Raw genomic sequence first — 13,453 nt, 5'->3', positions numbered from 1 at the left:
AATAAACATCGATAATGACGTTAGAATAATAGTAAAGCAATAAGAAAAGAAAAATAAGAACAAATAGATTTTACATTGAAACCTTTTCAAAAAAAAACTACGGGCAAATAAGAAGAAATTCACTAATATTAAAAAATGAATGATACAAAGTAGTCTACATCTATTTAAGGGTTAAAAAACCATGTTATAATTAAAGTCAAATATTAGAAGTATAGTTCTATATGAATTATGGCCCTCGGCCTCTCGCCCCCACAGATCCCTTTATTTTGTCAATGTATTTATTTCTTCAACAAGTGATGGGGTTCGGGTCACACAAACTCTAACAATTACCTTTATGAGTTGTGATGGGTAGATGATACTACCTATCGTCGCTAAAGCTTCTTCGGTCACCAATAATTTCCCTTAGAATGTGAGTTGGTTGTAGATACTAAAATGATGACTCTTCAATCAATTTTTTTATCTATTTTTGCTATGACATTATTTTGGAATAATAATTGATTTCACGAGTCGGTTTAGATTCGTATTGTTCTTAAATGTGTTTTTTTATGTTTAATAGTTTTCTATTTTTGAAGTTTTTATCTTTTCTTGTACAAGTTTTTAGTCTTGCTTATTTATGTCGTCTTGTTTTTGCAAATGTTTTTAGAGATGGATTTATTGTTGTTCTTTCCATTTTAATGGATGTTCAATTCTTTTACTAATTTTGCATGTCCCTTTGGACTATCTAGGGTTGGTTCCCTTATCATGATAAGTGTTTGCAATTAACTTAGATATGTTATCCTTGAGCTGTGACTAGAGATGATCATGAGTCAGGCTAGGCCTAGCCGAACCTAACCATGATATTAACACACTTTACGTTTGCTCAAGCCCAACCCGACTAGAAATATGGGCCTAAAATTTTGTCTAAGTCTGGTCATATTTGTAAATAGTTAACTCAAACCCATTTTAGGCCCGCATATATTATTTTTTTCAAAAAGAATATATTTATGTTAGTTTTAATATAATATTAAATATTTTAATTTTTTTTATTTATTAAAATTTTATATATAGTCATCTTAATATTTTTAATGTTTATATTATAGATTAAATTTTTATGTGATATAAATTACATAATATATAAAAATAATATAATATAAAACATTACATGGCCCGAGCCGGACCTATATTTTAAATTGCCTTAAATTTTTTACTCAAGCTCATTTTTTTGGGCCTAATATTTTTACCCAAACCTTTCCTAATTTTGAGCGAGCCTTATGACTTGGGCGGGTAGCTCAACCTATAAGCAAGTCAAGCTGTGATAAAACTAGTTGTCAACATGCAAAAATGTTCTATTGTGAACGAGGCTAAAGCCTTTATCATGTTGGTGGAGCTTGTCTTTTACCGCCGATGTTGGAATTTTTTTTTTTCAAATTTTATGATCTCTTTCATGGAAAGGATGGATTACTTTTTCATTTTAAAAATGTTACTTTTTTACTCAATGCAAAAAAAAATATCATTAACTATACGAGAAATCCTATCACACTCCTATACATGTGGAAATCATAAATTTAAAACATAATTTAAAAATAGCATACAATAAACAATGAAACGTATGGATTTCAACTAATTAATCATAATAATATATGAAATATGTACAATATTAAAATAAACAATTAGATTAAATTCTGAATAAAACAAAATTGAAACACATAACTAAATCATATTAACAATACTAAATGCACTACAATTATTTATTATGGAATTGTCATCAATTGGGAGTTAGGGCCCCTTTGGATGGGCGGTGTGTTTACCTACAATTAGTGAAAAAACAATGGTGGCGGTGAGGTTAGATACCTTAGCGATACTGTAGCTTGAGATAAAAAGAAAGCTAAACGCATCGCACTGGAGGTAAACGCCCATCCAAAAGGGCCCTTAGTGTCAAGTTGACTTGTGACATCAACTTAACTAACAACATTATTAATATATTAGAAATCCTATCACACGTGTATACGTGTGAAAACCACAAATTTAGAATACAAATGTGTGTTAATAGAGATAATAAATTATGCATATTAAAGTAAAAATGTATAAAATATATTAATATGAAACTTTGGTCGAGTGACAATTTTAAGGTAATACCCTTGAATAGTTTAACTTATTTTAATTACTGAAAGACAAATCCATAATCTTTCTAATTGAGCTAGTGATTTGATTGAGGATGAGACCTAATCGGTAAAACATTTAATAAATAGTATAGATACAACTGAAAAGAGAATAAGTTATGCCAATTAAAAAATCTATAAAATCATTAAAATTATTATGAAGATCTTATTAAGTGGATGTCTATCATGATCAAGATAAAGTTTTGGTATACTTTAAATTCTAATTATAGTTATTAGAATTAGATCTCTACTTCTTTTATACTTCTTATGATTATAAATAGAGACTCTGATGAAGTATTGTAACCACCCATTTTGATCAATAAAGTACATTCTCTGTTGCTTTTATATTTTCTTTATTATTTATTCTCCCTATCTCTTTTTTATTTTATAACACGTTATCAGCACAATCTTGCTCAAAGTGATAGTTCCTTTTATCGACGATCAAATTTATCCTCCATGATTTTAAATTTCTTTGATGGCAACATGCAAAGTTTTTACAGGAAGTTTCTTTTATTTAATGTTTCATGTCTGATTATTGTTTTTCATTCTTATTTCATTATATGTTATCATTATTTTGACTAACTTATTTTATTTTTTGTTCTTAAGGATGGTGAAAGATTTGATATCGTTATCCATATGAAATCAAGAATATTTTCGAACTATCTCATACCTTCTAGTAATGACGATGATGTTAAAGATCTTCAAGTATATTTTACTATGTTTTATTTATTGTTTATTATAATTGGAGACTAATCATGACAACATGCATAGATAGATTTTGATTTTAAATCTCATGCATGTTTACGATGGTAATTATGAAATAAAGAATCTACTGGAATGTTTATAAGTTCGTCCTACTAGATTTGTTGCATTCCTCAAAGTGAATGTAAACATAAAGAAAATAAAAGAGATACTCATGGACCACTAAAAGTGGGAATATAGTAATAAATAAGAGAACAATGAGAGTTCTCAAGATAATTTTTCAAAGGGAAAAGATAACTTATGTTATCAGTGTGATATGAAAAATTATTGACCACATATGTGGCGTATGCCCAAATATTTTGTTTCTGTTAATATTCTTTGAGAAATGATATGAAAATGTAGTAATGAATTCTATCATTACAGGTAGAAAATATTTATCTTATTTGGTACTGAAACAAACAAATATTATTTCAATATTTGATAATACAAAATTAGTTAAAAGCTCCAGAAGAACTAATATATCACCATCTAAAAAGCTCAAAATTTGTGATGGTTAATGTATTACTTTTAAAAGTTATTTGTAATAGATCTCATATTGAGATTGTGAATAAGAAAAAATTATATTTCATATGAATAAAAAAGGGATTGAGTTATTAATTTATAATATTTATGATATTCTTTTGTCATCATCCCTATTAAAGGGTTGAAAGCAAAATATTTGACTGTGAAAGATCTACTCATGAGCAATAAAATATGATAATTCTATCTAAAGCTTATTATGGTTGGATGCATCTAAAGTTGCAAGTATTTTTTAAAAACTGTGAGTATAACTTTACAGTATTCAAAATAAGTTCTCAATTAAAATTACGTAGTAAAATATTACTGAAGAGAACTTGCAAGAGAGAAAACTTATGTATGAAAAGTCATTGGTTATGTACCTGTTATACACATGAAATATAATATCCACTCTCAAAGTTTGTTGTTAATAGATTTTTGGGTATTTGAAGATTTTAGCATATTCCCTGAAGCGAATACTGCATATAATTATTTGGAAATTATATTTATTGACTTGGTAGCATTATAGACTTCACATTGATTTAGACATTTTTAGTAGTAAATTTCACAATAGTACTTATATGTGGATACAATTAAAAGGAATGATAATAAAGTTATCAATTTGTTACAATTTACTACAATTGAAACACATGTTAAAGTAAACCAGAAATTTACTAATACAAATGTGTTTACTACTTGGCGTGACCAACTATCCTGGATCGTTTATGATGCAAAAATTAATTGAGAATTCATATGGACATCCATTAAAGAACCAGAAGATTCTTTAATTTAAAAAATTCTCATTTGTTGCTTGTTCTCAATAAAAATTGGTTCTTAAAAACTTACTAGCTAAAGTTGAGATTTAATTCTTGCATTTCTAAAATGAATATGGGTCCATTCATCCACCATGTGGATGGTTTTGATATTATATGATTTTGGTAGATGCATCTACAAAATAATCACATGCGTTATCAACTCGCAACCTGTCATTTGCAAAATTACTTATTTAAATGATTAATTTTAGATTATGCAATTAAAACAATTCATCTTGCTAACGTTGGTAAGTTTACATCCCAAGTTTTCAATGATTATTGCATGTCAATTGGGATAAAAGTTGAACATCTTATAACTCATGTTCACACACAAAATGATTTAGTTGAATTGTTTATAAAATGGATCCAACTAATAGGTAAACCATTACTTATGAGAACAAAACTTTCTATTTCAGCATGAGATTCATGATTATATTGATTTACATGTTGTACGCATCAAGCCAATAAATTATAAATACTCCCTATTACAATTGATTTTTGGTCAAGAGCCAAATATTTCCCATCTTACAATTTTTGGATATGTGGTATATGTTCCAACTACTCCACCACAACGTACAGGTCATAATAAGAGATTGGGAATGTATATTTATATGAGTCTCCTTATAATATTTTTGAACAATTAATTCGAGATTTAATTGTGACATGAGTTATCAGTTTTCCCAACATTAGGGGGAGAGAAACAATAACATGTAATGAGTTAAGGAGAGAGTAATTGAACTAGAAGTTCAATAAGAATAATTCATTACAAGTTAACTGTTAGATGTATTTACAATCTTATTAAGAATAATCAAGTGTTATGTATCATCTAATATTTTAATTTGAATCAAAGTCCTAGTAGGACAATCAGTTAGAATAAATAATAGATTGATTGGTTCCAAAGATAAAAATTATTCTAGATGGTCATATAGTGGAGGCGGGTGATAAACCTCAAAAGTAACATATTTTAATCCCATGCTTGGCATATTTTTGGATGATTTATCATAAGATTTAGTGAATTTGATGCTCCTAATCCTTTAATTTCATGTTTTATATCCAGATGAGCATAGGAAAGTGAAAAATGCAAGAAAAAGGCCAAAAACGGACAAAATAGGTTTATTTCAGCGCTGCACACGGCCCAGACACTTCCACACGGGAAAACCACACACCTGTGTATAATGGCCGTGTCGACTTAAAACCATATCAGAAGTGCACAAGGCTTGAGCACCACCACATGGGTGTGTCACACGGCCGTGTCCCTGTCGAGACTTATTTTAATTCTACTCGGAAAAAGTTAATTTTGGGCTATTTTGGGCATTCCAAAGTCTATTTAAACACACGAGAAGAGGATCAAGCGGGACACAGAAAGTAGAAGGAAGAAAATACTTGAAGACAGACATTGGAATCAGCTCGAAAGTAGGAATTACTTCTAGATTGAAGATTTCCATTCAATTTCTACCGAAGTTTTTGGGTTTCTTATGTTTTGTTATTTTCTCAATTTTGAGATATTTTCCCTTAGCATTATGAACTAAACTCCCTAAATACCTAAGGGAGATGAAACCTAAGATAGATCTTATTATTATTCGAATTATATGATAAATACTTTTCTTATTCTTAATTATGAGTTTTAATCCTTACGTTAATATTCCAGGATATTAATTCAAGTTTTGATGTGCTTATTCAGTGGAGCAAAAGTCCCTGTTTAAGAGTAGATCTTCCATAATTAAGCGGAGTTGCATGCAATCCTAGAGATAGGACTACATAAATCTGTCAGAATAGAGTCAAATCTAACAAGGGAGTCCATAGATCGAGTTAATGCCACAATAGGGGGTTTAATTAGAAAGAAATTTCGATTAATCAACCTAGAGTCAGTTGTTTTTAGTCTCGAGAGAGATATTAACATAAGCTAGGAATTCCTACGGATCAATTCAAGTGAATAAATCGTCTAATTCAGAAGAATAAGTGAAGTCTAGGAGGATTCTTCCTTGGGTATTGTTTTCTCCATCGGTTTTCCAAAAGTATTTTCCAAATTTAATCTCTGTCGTGTTATTAATTAATTAGACAATTAATCTTAGTTTAAAAACATCCCTTTAATTCTTAGGCTAGATAATAAAAAGATAGTAATTACTAGTACTTTTAGTCCTTGTGGATACGATATTTCCGGTCTTACCATAACTATACTACTATTCGATAGGTTGCTTGCCTTAGTCGAATTTTTAGTTAGTTTAGCGATCATCAGTGGGTGCTCCAGAGGAGACCCAAGACATAACTAATAAGTAAAACTTCAAAAGAAATTCAGGTACCTAAAACTGAATTTTAAAATAATGAAAATAAGATATCTCGATAAGTTATGTCAATTCGAGAAAATGTAGAACCGAATAATAACAGTGGTTGACATTTTGCATGCAATATTATTATTGAAATAATGAAATAAAAGGAGGATCTTGAATAAATCTATTGAGAAATATAGATATGGAATAAATTGATAAAAATAGAAAGACGCAACTTAAGTACAATTAAATTCGTGGATTTTTTGGACTAGTAGTCCAAATATCTAAAGGTATAAAGCCAATAAGGGTGCAAATGAAGTAGTTTTGCAAGAGCGGAATAAAAATATAAAGTTTTTCGCTAAGTGCTGGTATTGATTATGAAAAAATATAATATTATTTTGTACTGGATGCAATAATCTTTAGCTATATTATTAAATTGACAATTCATAAAAGATTTAACTTGCGTCTAATGGTTGTTGTTACAACCTTTATAAATCACTATATAGTAAAGTTTATATTAAAATCCTTGAAGGATTTAGAATGCTAGAAGCATATTGAAATTCTTGGAAAGTTATTCATTTATATGAATTGAAATAATTTGAACATATGTGGTAAATTTGAGTAGTTGAAGGAGGATTATAAAATAATCCAAAATACATATTTGTGTTTTATATAAGAATCATGATTAAAGTTGTTATAATTATTGTTGAATCTCCTGAAGAGATCAAAATATATTTCCCCAAATTTCCCTCACTCATGACTTTTAAAAAAATAGTAATATAAATGCTTAGCAAATACATTCAAACAGTCATTTGAAAAACTATTATTCAAGATTGAATACGTAGAATATGAGAAAATATGTGATATTTTCATGAGGGAGAGTAAATACGCGTTGTACTCTTTTTCCTTTAACCGATGTTTTGTCCCATTGGGTTTTCCTGGTAATGTTTTTAATGAGGCAACATATTATGCGTATTATAGATTGTGTACTCTTTTTCTCTCTCTTTAGGTTTTTATCCCACAGGGTTTTTCTTAATAAGGTTTTAATGAGGTATATTATCTACCAATGGACATTCAAGAGGGAGTGTTGTGACAGCCCTAATTTGACCCTAGTCGGGAAGTGGTTTCGGGACCACTAAACCGAATTGTGAAAATAATTGAATGTTAAATTTCATGCTTAATTTGTGTGAAAATGCATATGTGAATTTGTGGTGCTTTGATTGAAAATTATTGAAAGGGACTTGTGTGAGAATTTTGAAAATGTGCTAGGTATTTATGTGATGGCTTATTACTATATGGTTTAAAAATCATAAGGATGTGAATGTCAAATTGCCATTTTTTTTATAGTGGCCGGCCATGTGGTTTAGTAGTTGAAAAAGTATAAATTTTATATGTATTTATATATATAAATGTATTATAATATGTAATAACAATTTTATATTATAATAAAATAAGTAAATGGGTGAAAAAAACAAGGTTAATTACTTTTGTTCTTCATTGCCGATTTCTTAAAAAAAAAAGAGGGGATAAGAGAGATCAAACTTTCGGCTATTTTAGCATCCAAATTAAGGTTTGTTTCATGTACTATCTTCAAATTCTTGTGAAAATTTAGTTAATTACATAGTTTCCTACGTAGCCCATGTTAAAACTTTAGTTTTGGTTGAGGATATAACATTCGGCCATTTACACGAGTTTTGCTAAATTATTGATAGTTGAATGTTGGTTTTAAGGAATGAATAATTGTGATTGTAATGGAGTTTCATGTTGCTTAGGTGATGAATTAAGCAATTTTTGCAATTGGACATATTGACGAGATACAAGGATATTTATTTTATGATAAATGCAAATTCGGTCATGGAATTTGATGTATTTTCTTATTAAATTTTGATGAATTTCGTTATAAGAGAAATTAAGGATGAATTTGAGTTGGCTATTAGTGATTTGTGTGAATCATTTAGCTATGTGGGGTATTCGGCTAGGTCCATTTGAACAAACGTTTTGGTGTTGGCTGTTTAAATGATATTATTTTTGTATTAAGTTGAATTAGAAGATTGATAAATTTGTTAAAGATGACTCAAGACTTATATAAGCATTCGGCAATAGCTAAGGAGTGGGAATTTTTGATAGTTGATGTATATGTGTAATGAGTATTGTTATATATATGTGATTTATTTGGTAATAGAAAATTTGGCTAAAATGATTAGGGTGTTTCTTGATAAAATATTTGCGATGGTTAAATTTGTGTATAAGAAAGCAAGATAAGCTATGTGAGTTTTTCTTGTGTATGCGAACTAGGTATAAGTTGAATAATCGGCCATTAGGGTTATATGATCATTTTGTGTTTGAGCTATAAGTGATTTTCATGGCTTGATAAGTTCTTGCCATTTTCGGTTATAAATAAATATGAAATTTGAATCATGGCATATTTATATAAATTATAATACATATTGAATTTGATATGTGATTGCGAATGTGATTAATAAGTAAATAATATTGGTTAAGTAATTAAACAAATCTATTTGTTTTAATTAAGCTCAAGAGCAAAGAGGGTCAAGTTGGATAAGGAAAAGAGAAAGTAATTGAGTAGCCTTTCCGCAACCGTTCAAGTATATCTGAGGTAAGTTTTGAATAGTCACATTTAGTACGTAATTGATAATGTCTTGATATGTGTATGATAACTGTACTGCGATCTATTAATTCTATTTGAATATAGTTGAGTGACAAATAATTTATGTTTAAGGCTTAAAGTCGAATAGACATTAGAAGTTAAGCTTGAAAAGTAAAATGGACATATATTCTTATGTATTTTATTGAGCCAAAAGTTATATGAATAGTGCCCATGTTATGCTATTATTCGAATGGAATAAATGAACTATGATTGTGAGATGTTATGTGAATTGAATTTTCTTGCGAATAAGTATGCATGACATTCAGTGATGTTTATCCGGACTTAGGGTCCGCAGGCTATGTGCTGGAATTATATCCGGACTTAAGGTCCACAGGCTATGTGCTAGAATTATAATGGACTTAAGGTCCATGAGTTACGTCTTTGGAAATATGTCCGGCTAAAGTCCCGAGCTTCGAGTGGTATTATACGGGTTTAAATTCCCGAGCTTGTGCTTTGGTAATTGGTTTCAAGTTCTAAGACCGGCGGGCTTAATGCCAGTAAGTTAAGTAAGATTACGATATTAAATGTTCGCAGTAAACCATCGTCAAGTAAGTACTATACATTTAAGATGTTCAGGTACGTATTACTTACTCATCGGTGAATTGATTTTGAAGTGAATCATTAACATCAAAGAAGAATATATATATAAATATGATTGATGGTTATATTTGCGAATATGAGAATGATTTAATCGGTCATGGTATATTTGTATATGAATTATATGTTAAAATTGCTTTATGTACTCATGTACGTTCAGTCAATGATTTTGTGAATTATTAGCATTAAAGAATGATACTTAAGTGTGAATGATTGTTATATCTTCTTCAAGTAAAACAATGACCTATTCGGTCAAATGTTGTTAATATATGAGATTGTTTGATTTAAATGCATCGTATGAGCTTTAAGTAGAAGAAAAATATGTGCTGAGAAATCTATGTATATGTTTATGTGTATTCGGTCATGAAGCAATTTGAATTGAGAATAAGTCTGTTTAAATGAATGTTTCGATTTTCGATAAGTTTTTAATTGTTTGTGATGCTTAAAACTTACTAAGCTTTGAAAGCTTACTCTGTTCATTATTTCTCTGTTTAATAGATTGTTGATTTTGGCCATCGACTCGGGGATCGTCAGCAGTTCATCACACTATCGATCTTTTTGGGTACAGTTATATTTTGGACTCGATATGGCATGTATAAGTTAGGCTGATGATAACGATGTTTTGAAATTGTAAATATTTTGGCCATACGAAAATGGCGTATAACTTAAATATCAGTATGTATTTCAGCTCGATCTCTGTTTATGTTTATTGACAATGTGAATGAGATAATTAAATGTTTAGTTCGGTAATACCTCTTAGCCTTAATCCGACGATCGGATTCGGGTTAGGGGTGTTACAAGTGTTATGAATATCTTATTAAGTGGATGCCCATCATGATCAAGATAAAGTTCTGGAATTCTTTAAATAATTTAATAGTTATTAGAATTAGATCTCTACTTCTTTTATACTTCTTATGCCTATAAATAGAGAATCTGCTGAGACATTATAACCACCCCTTTTGATCAATAAAATATATTCTCTGTTGCTTTCATATTTTCTTTATTCTTTATTCTTCCCATCTCTCTTTATTTTATAACAAAAATGAAGTAGTTTTAATTCTCGAGAAATGTAATACTATTAATTCTAACTATTAGAATATTATTAAAATATTATTATCACAAAACCTTCCTAAAAGAATGTTAAACCTTTCCTTTATCTCGAATATTCGATTTGTCAATTTTGCATTTCAAATTCGTGAGCTATATAAGAATTTGAGAAAATTCAAAAATAAAACTAGAAATTAACGAGTTTAAATCTTAATTTAAAATTTGTAAAACCTTAATCTGTATTTAAGATCCATCTGATACAATATATATAAAGATTAATTCTATTTAAATAAAAGAAATAAAGAATAATTCTATAAAAGAACGTTGAGCAATAATTATATGAATTTATTTAAAACATAAATAATAATTAAAAATACTTTTATAATTGTTGTAACAAAAAAAATTTTAATAGTGAGCAATTGTAAAATACTAAAAGTTATCACAATTAACAATTATTTTATTAATGCTTATGTGATAAAGAGAGGTCAACATCACGTCCACTAAATTTTTATATATTAATGGTCAACATAGATTTAGTCAATATTCAAAATTTTAACTTAAATAATATACGAGTAGATCCTACATAAATTAATAATTGAAAATTAGACGGATTATAAAGTAAGACAAGTTAGGTACAAAAAAGACTTCGTTTTCACAAAAATGTACGAAAGTAAAATGGGAAATGTACGAATCTTCTATGACAATTTCTTTTCTGCAATATTTAACAGAAAGGACGCCTAAGTCTTTGGCTGCCCTAAAATTTAGTTTCTTTATTTCCAAGTTTATCAAATTGAATAAAATAACTGACTAACCCACAATTCTTAATATCAAGGTTTAAAAGATAAATTTGGACAAAAAATTATGATCTATTTAGAAAATGAATCAAACCTTCTATAAGAGTTTTTGACCACAAATACATGCCTAAAAGTATCAATACCTAATTTGATGTTGATATCATTTTAACGCTCAAAGTTTTAAAAAGTTAAAAGAAAAATTATCCTCCTTAAGGTGTTGATACATCACAGTAAGTATCGATATATTCCCTATTATATCGATACTATAAGTTTTAATACAAGCCGAGTTGGTCTATGCTCGAATTTAGCATCTATAATATGGATCGGAATTGGGCAAAAATTTAAGCCCATTTCTCATACCTATCAATCGGATCTAAAATTTTGTTGGAGTCCGACCCGAAATCAATCCAACCCGTGCACAACTCTAAATACATTAAAATATAATATAATATATAGTATGATTTAAAATTTAAAAATTGAAAATAATGCAAATACATGATCGATGGCGGTCTTTATCACGTGTCGATGGCTTAACGCTTATCTGCGAGTGCATGGTCAGTAATGTTAAGCAGTTTTCCTCCTACACGACCCATCATTTTCTCCTATTGGCGTTTAAACATCTTTAAATGTTTCCTGTTATATATATTATTTAAAGTAAAATCATATCATAAATATCTATTTAATATAATAAACTACATATACTAAATTTGGCTTCCTCATTTTCTTTAATTGTTTATTAAATTTATTTTAAGAAAATAAAATTATAGATATATAATTAAAATTTATATAAAAATAAATTCAAAATAATTTATCTTTTAAAAAAACCCTAAATCTTAAAACTATTGTTATGGATGGAAATGATTATATGAAACAGTGACGCCACGTCATCTGTATCCCTTTCCAATAATTTTATGCCATATCAGTACTTTTATCTTGAATTTCAAGATTTTATCCTGAAAAAAATCAAATCCAAATTAAAATACTAAAATTTAGGATAAAATCTTGAAATTCAGAATAAGAATACTGATTTGGCATAAAACTATTGGGAAGGGATATAGATGACGATAAGCGTCACTATTCATAATCCTTTCTTGTTAAAAATTATACAAAATTTTAATTTTTTTCAAATACCGCTAAAAAGTCATTAAGGAAAAAGAATATAGTAGGTATAAAGAAAATTTTAAAAATAAATATTGTTAATTATTTAATTAAAAAATCAATAGTGTTTAAAAATAAAATATTAGATTTTATAAAATTAATAATTCTAAAAATTTATTAAAAAATTTAAAATTTATACAAAATTTTAAAAAATAAACAAATACTACTAAAAAACCTTTAAAAACGAAATATTATTTAATTAGTCATTTTTAAAATATTTATATGTATTTTATTTTTATAAACACTATTAAAAATTTTAAAAATAAAAACGAAAACTTTATTAAAAATAAAAATTATATGAAATTTGAAAATCCTAAAACAATCAATAAAAATATATTTAAAATTTTATATGAAGTTTAAATGTTTTCAATAGTAATATATTTTAAAATTATAATAATGTTATAAACTTGAAAAAATTATATTTATTAATTTTATATATATTTTTCTAACATATCATTATTTGCAACCTGGTATATTAGAGAATTGATGATTCATTTTAGTAGTTAGCCTTTTTACAAAAGAATTATATTTTAAGCAGCAGTGGAGGATTATTGAATAATATTTTATCACTGATTTAAGTATTTATTTATGCGGATTGAATTCTAAAGCTCGATTAGTATGGGCATTATTGTCAATGTAGGAGGATGTGAACTCGAATGCGTTGAAATGTATTGCTGAAGCACTATGATCGAACTTGTAATGAGATAGTTAAAAA

This window comes from Gossypium arboreum, chromosome 5 (genome assembly GCF_025698485.1).
Source record: "Gossypium arboreum isolate Shixiya-1 chromosome 5, ASM2569848v2, whole genome shotgun sequence".
Classification (NCBI taxonomy): Eukaryota; Viridiplantae; Streptophyta; class Magnoliopsida; order Malvales; family Malvaceae; genus Gossypium; species Gossypium arboreum.
This window is presented reverse-complemented; position numbering follows the sequence as displayed.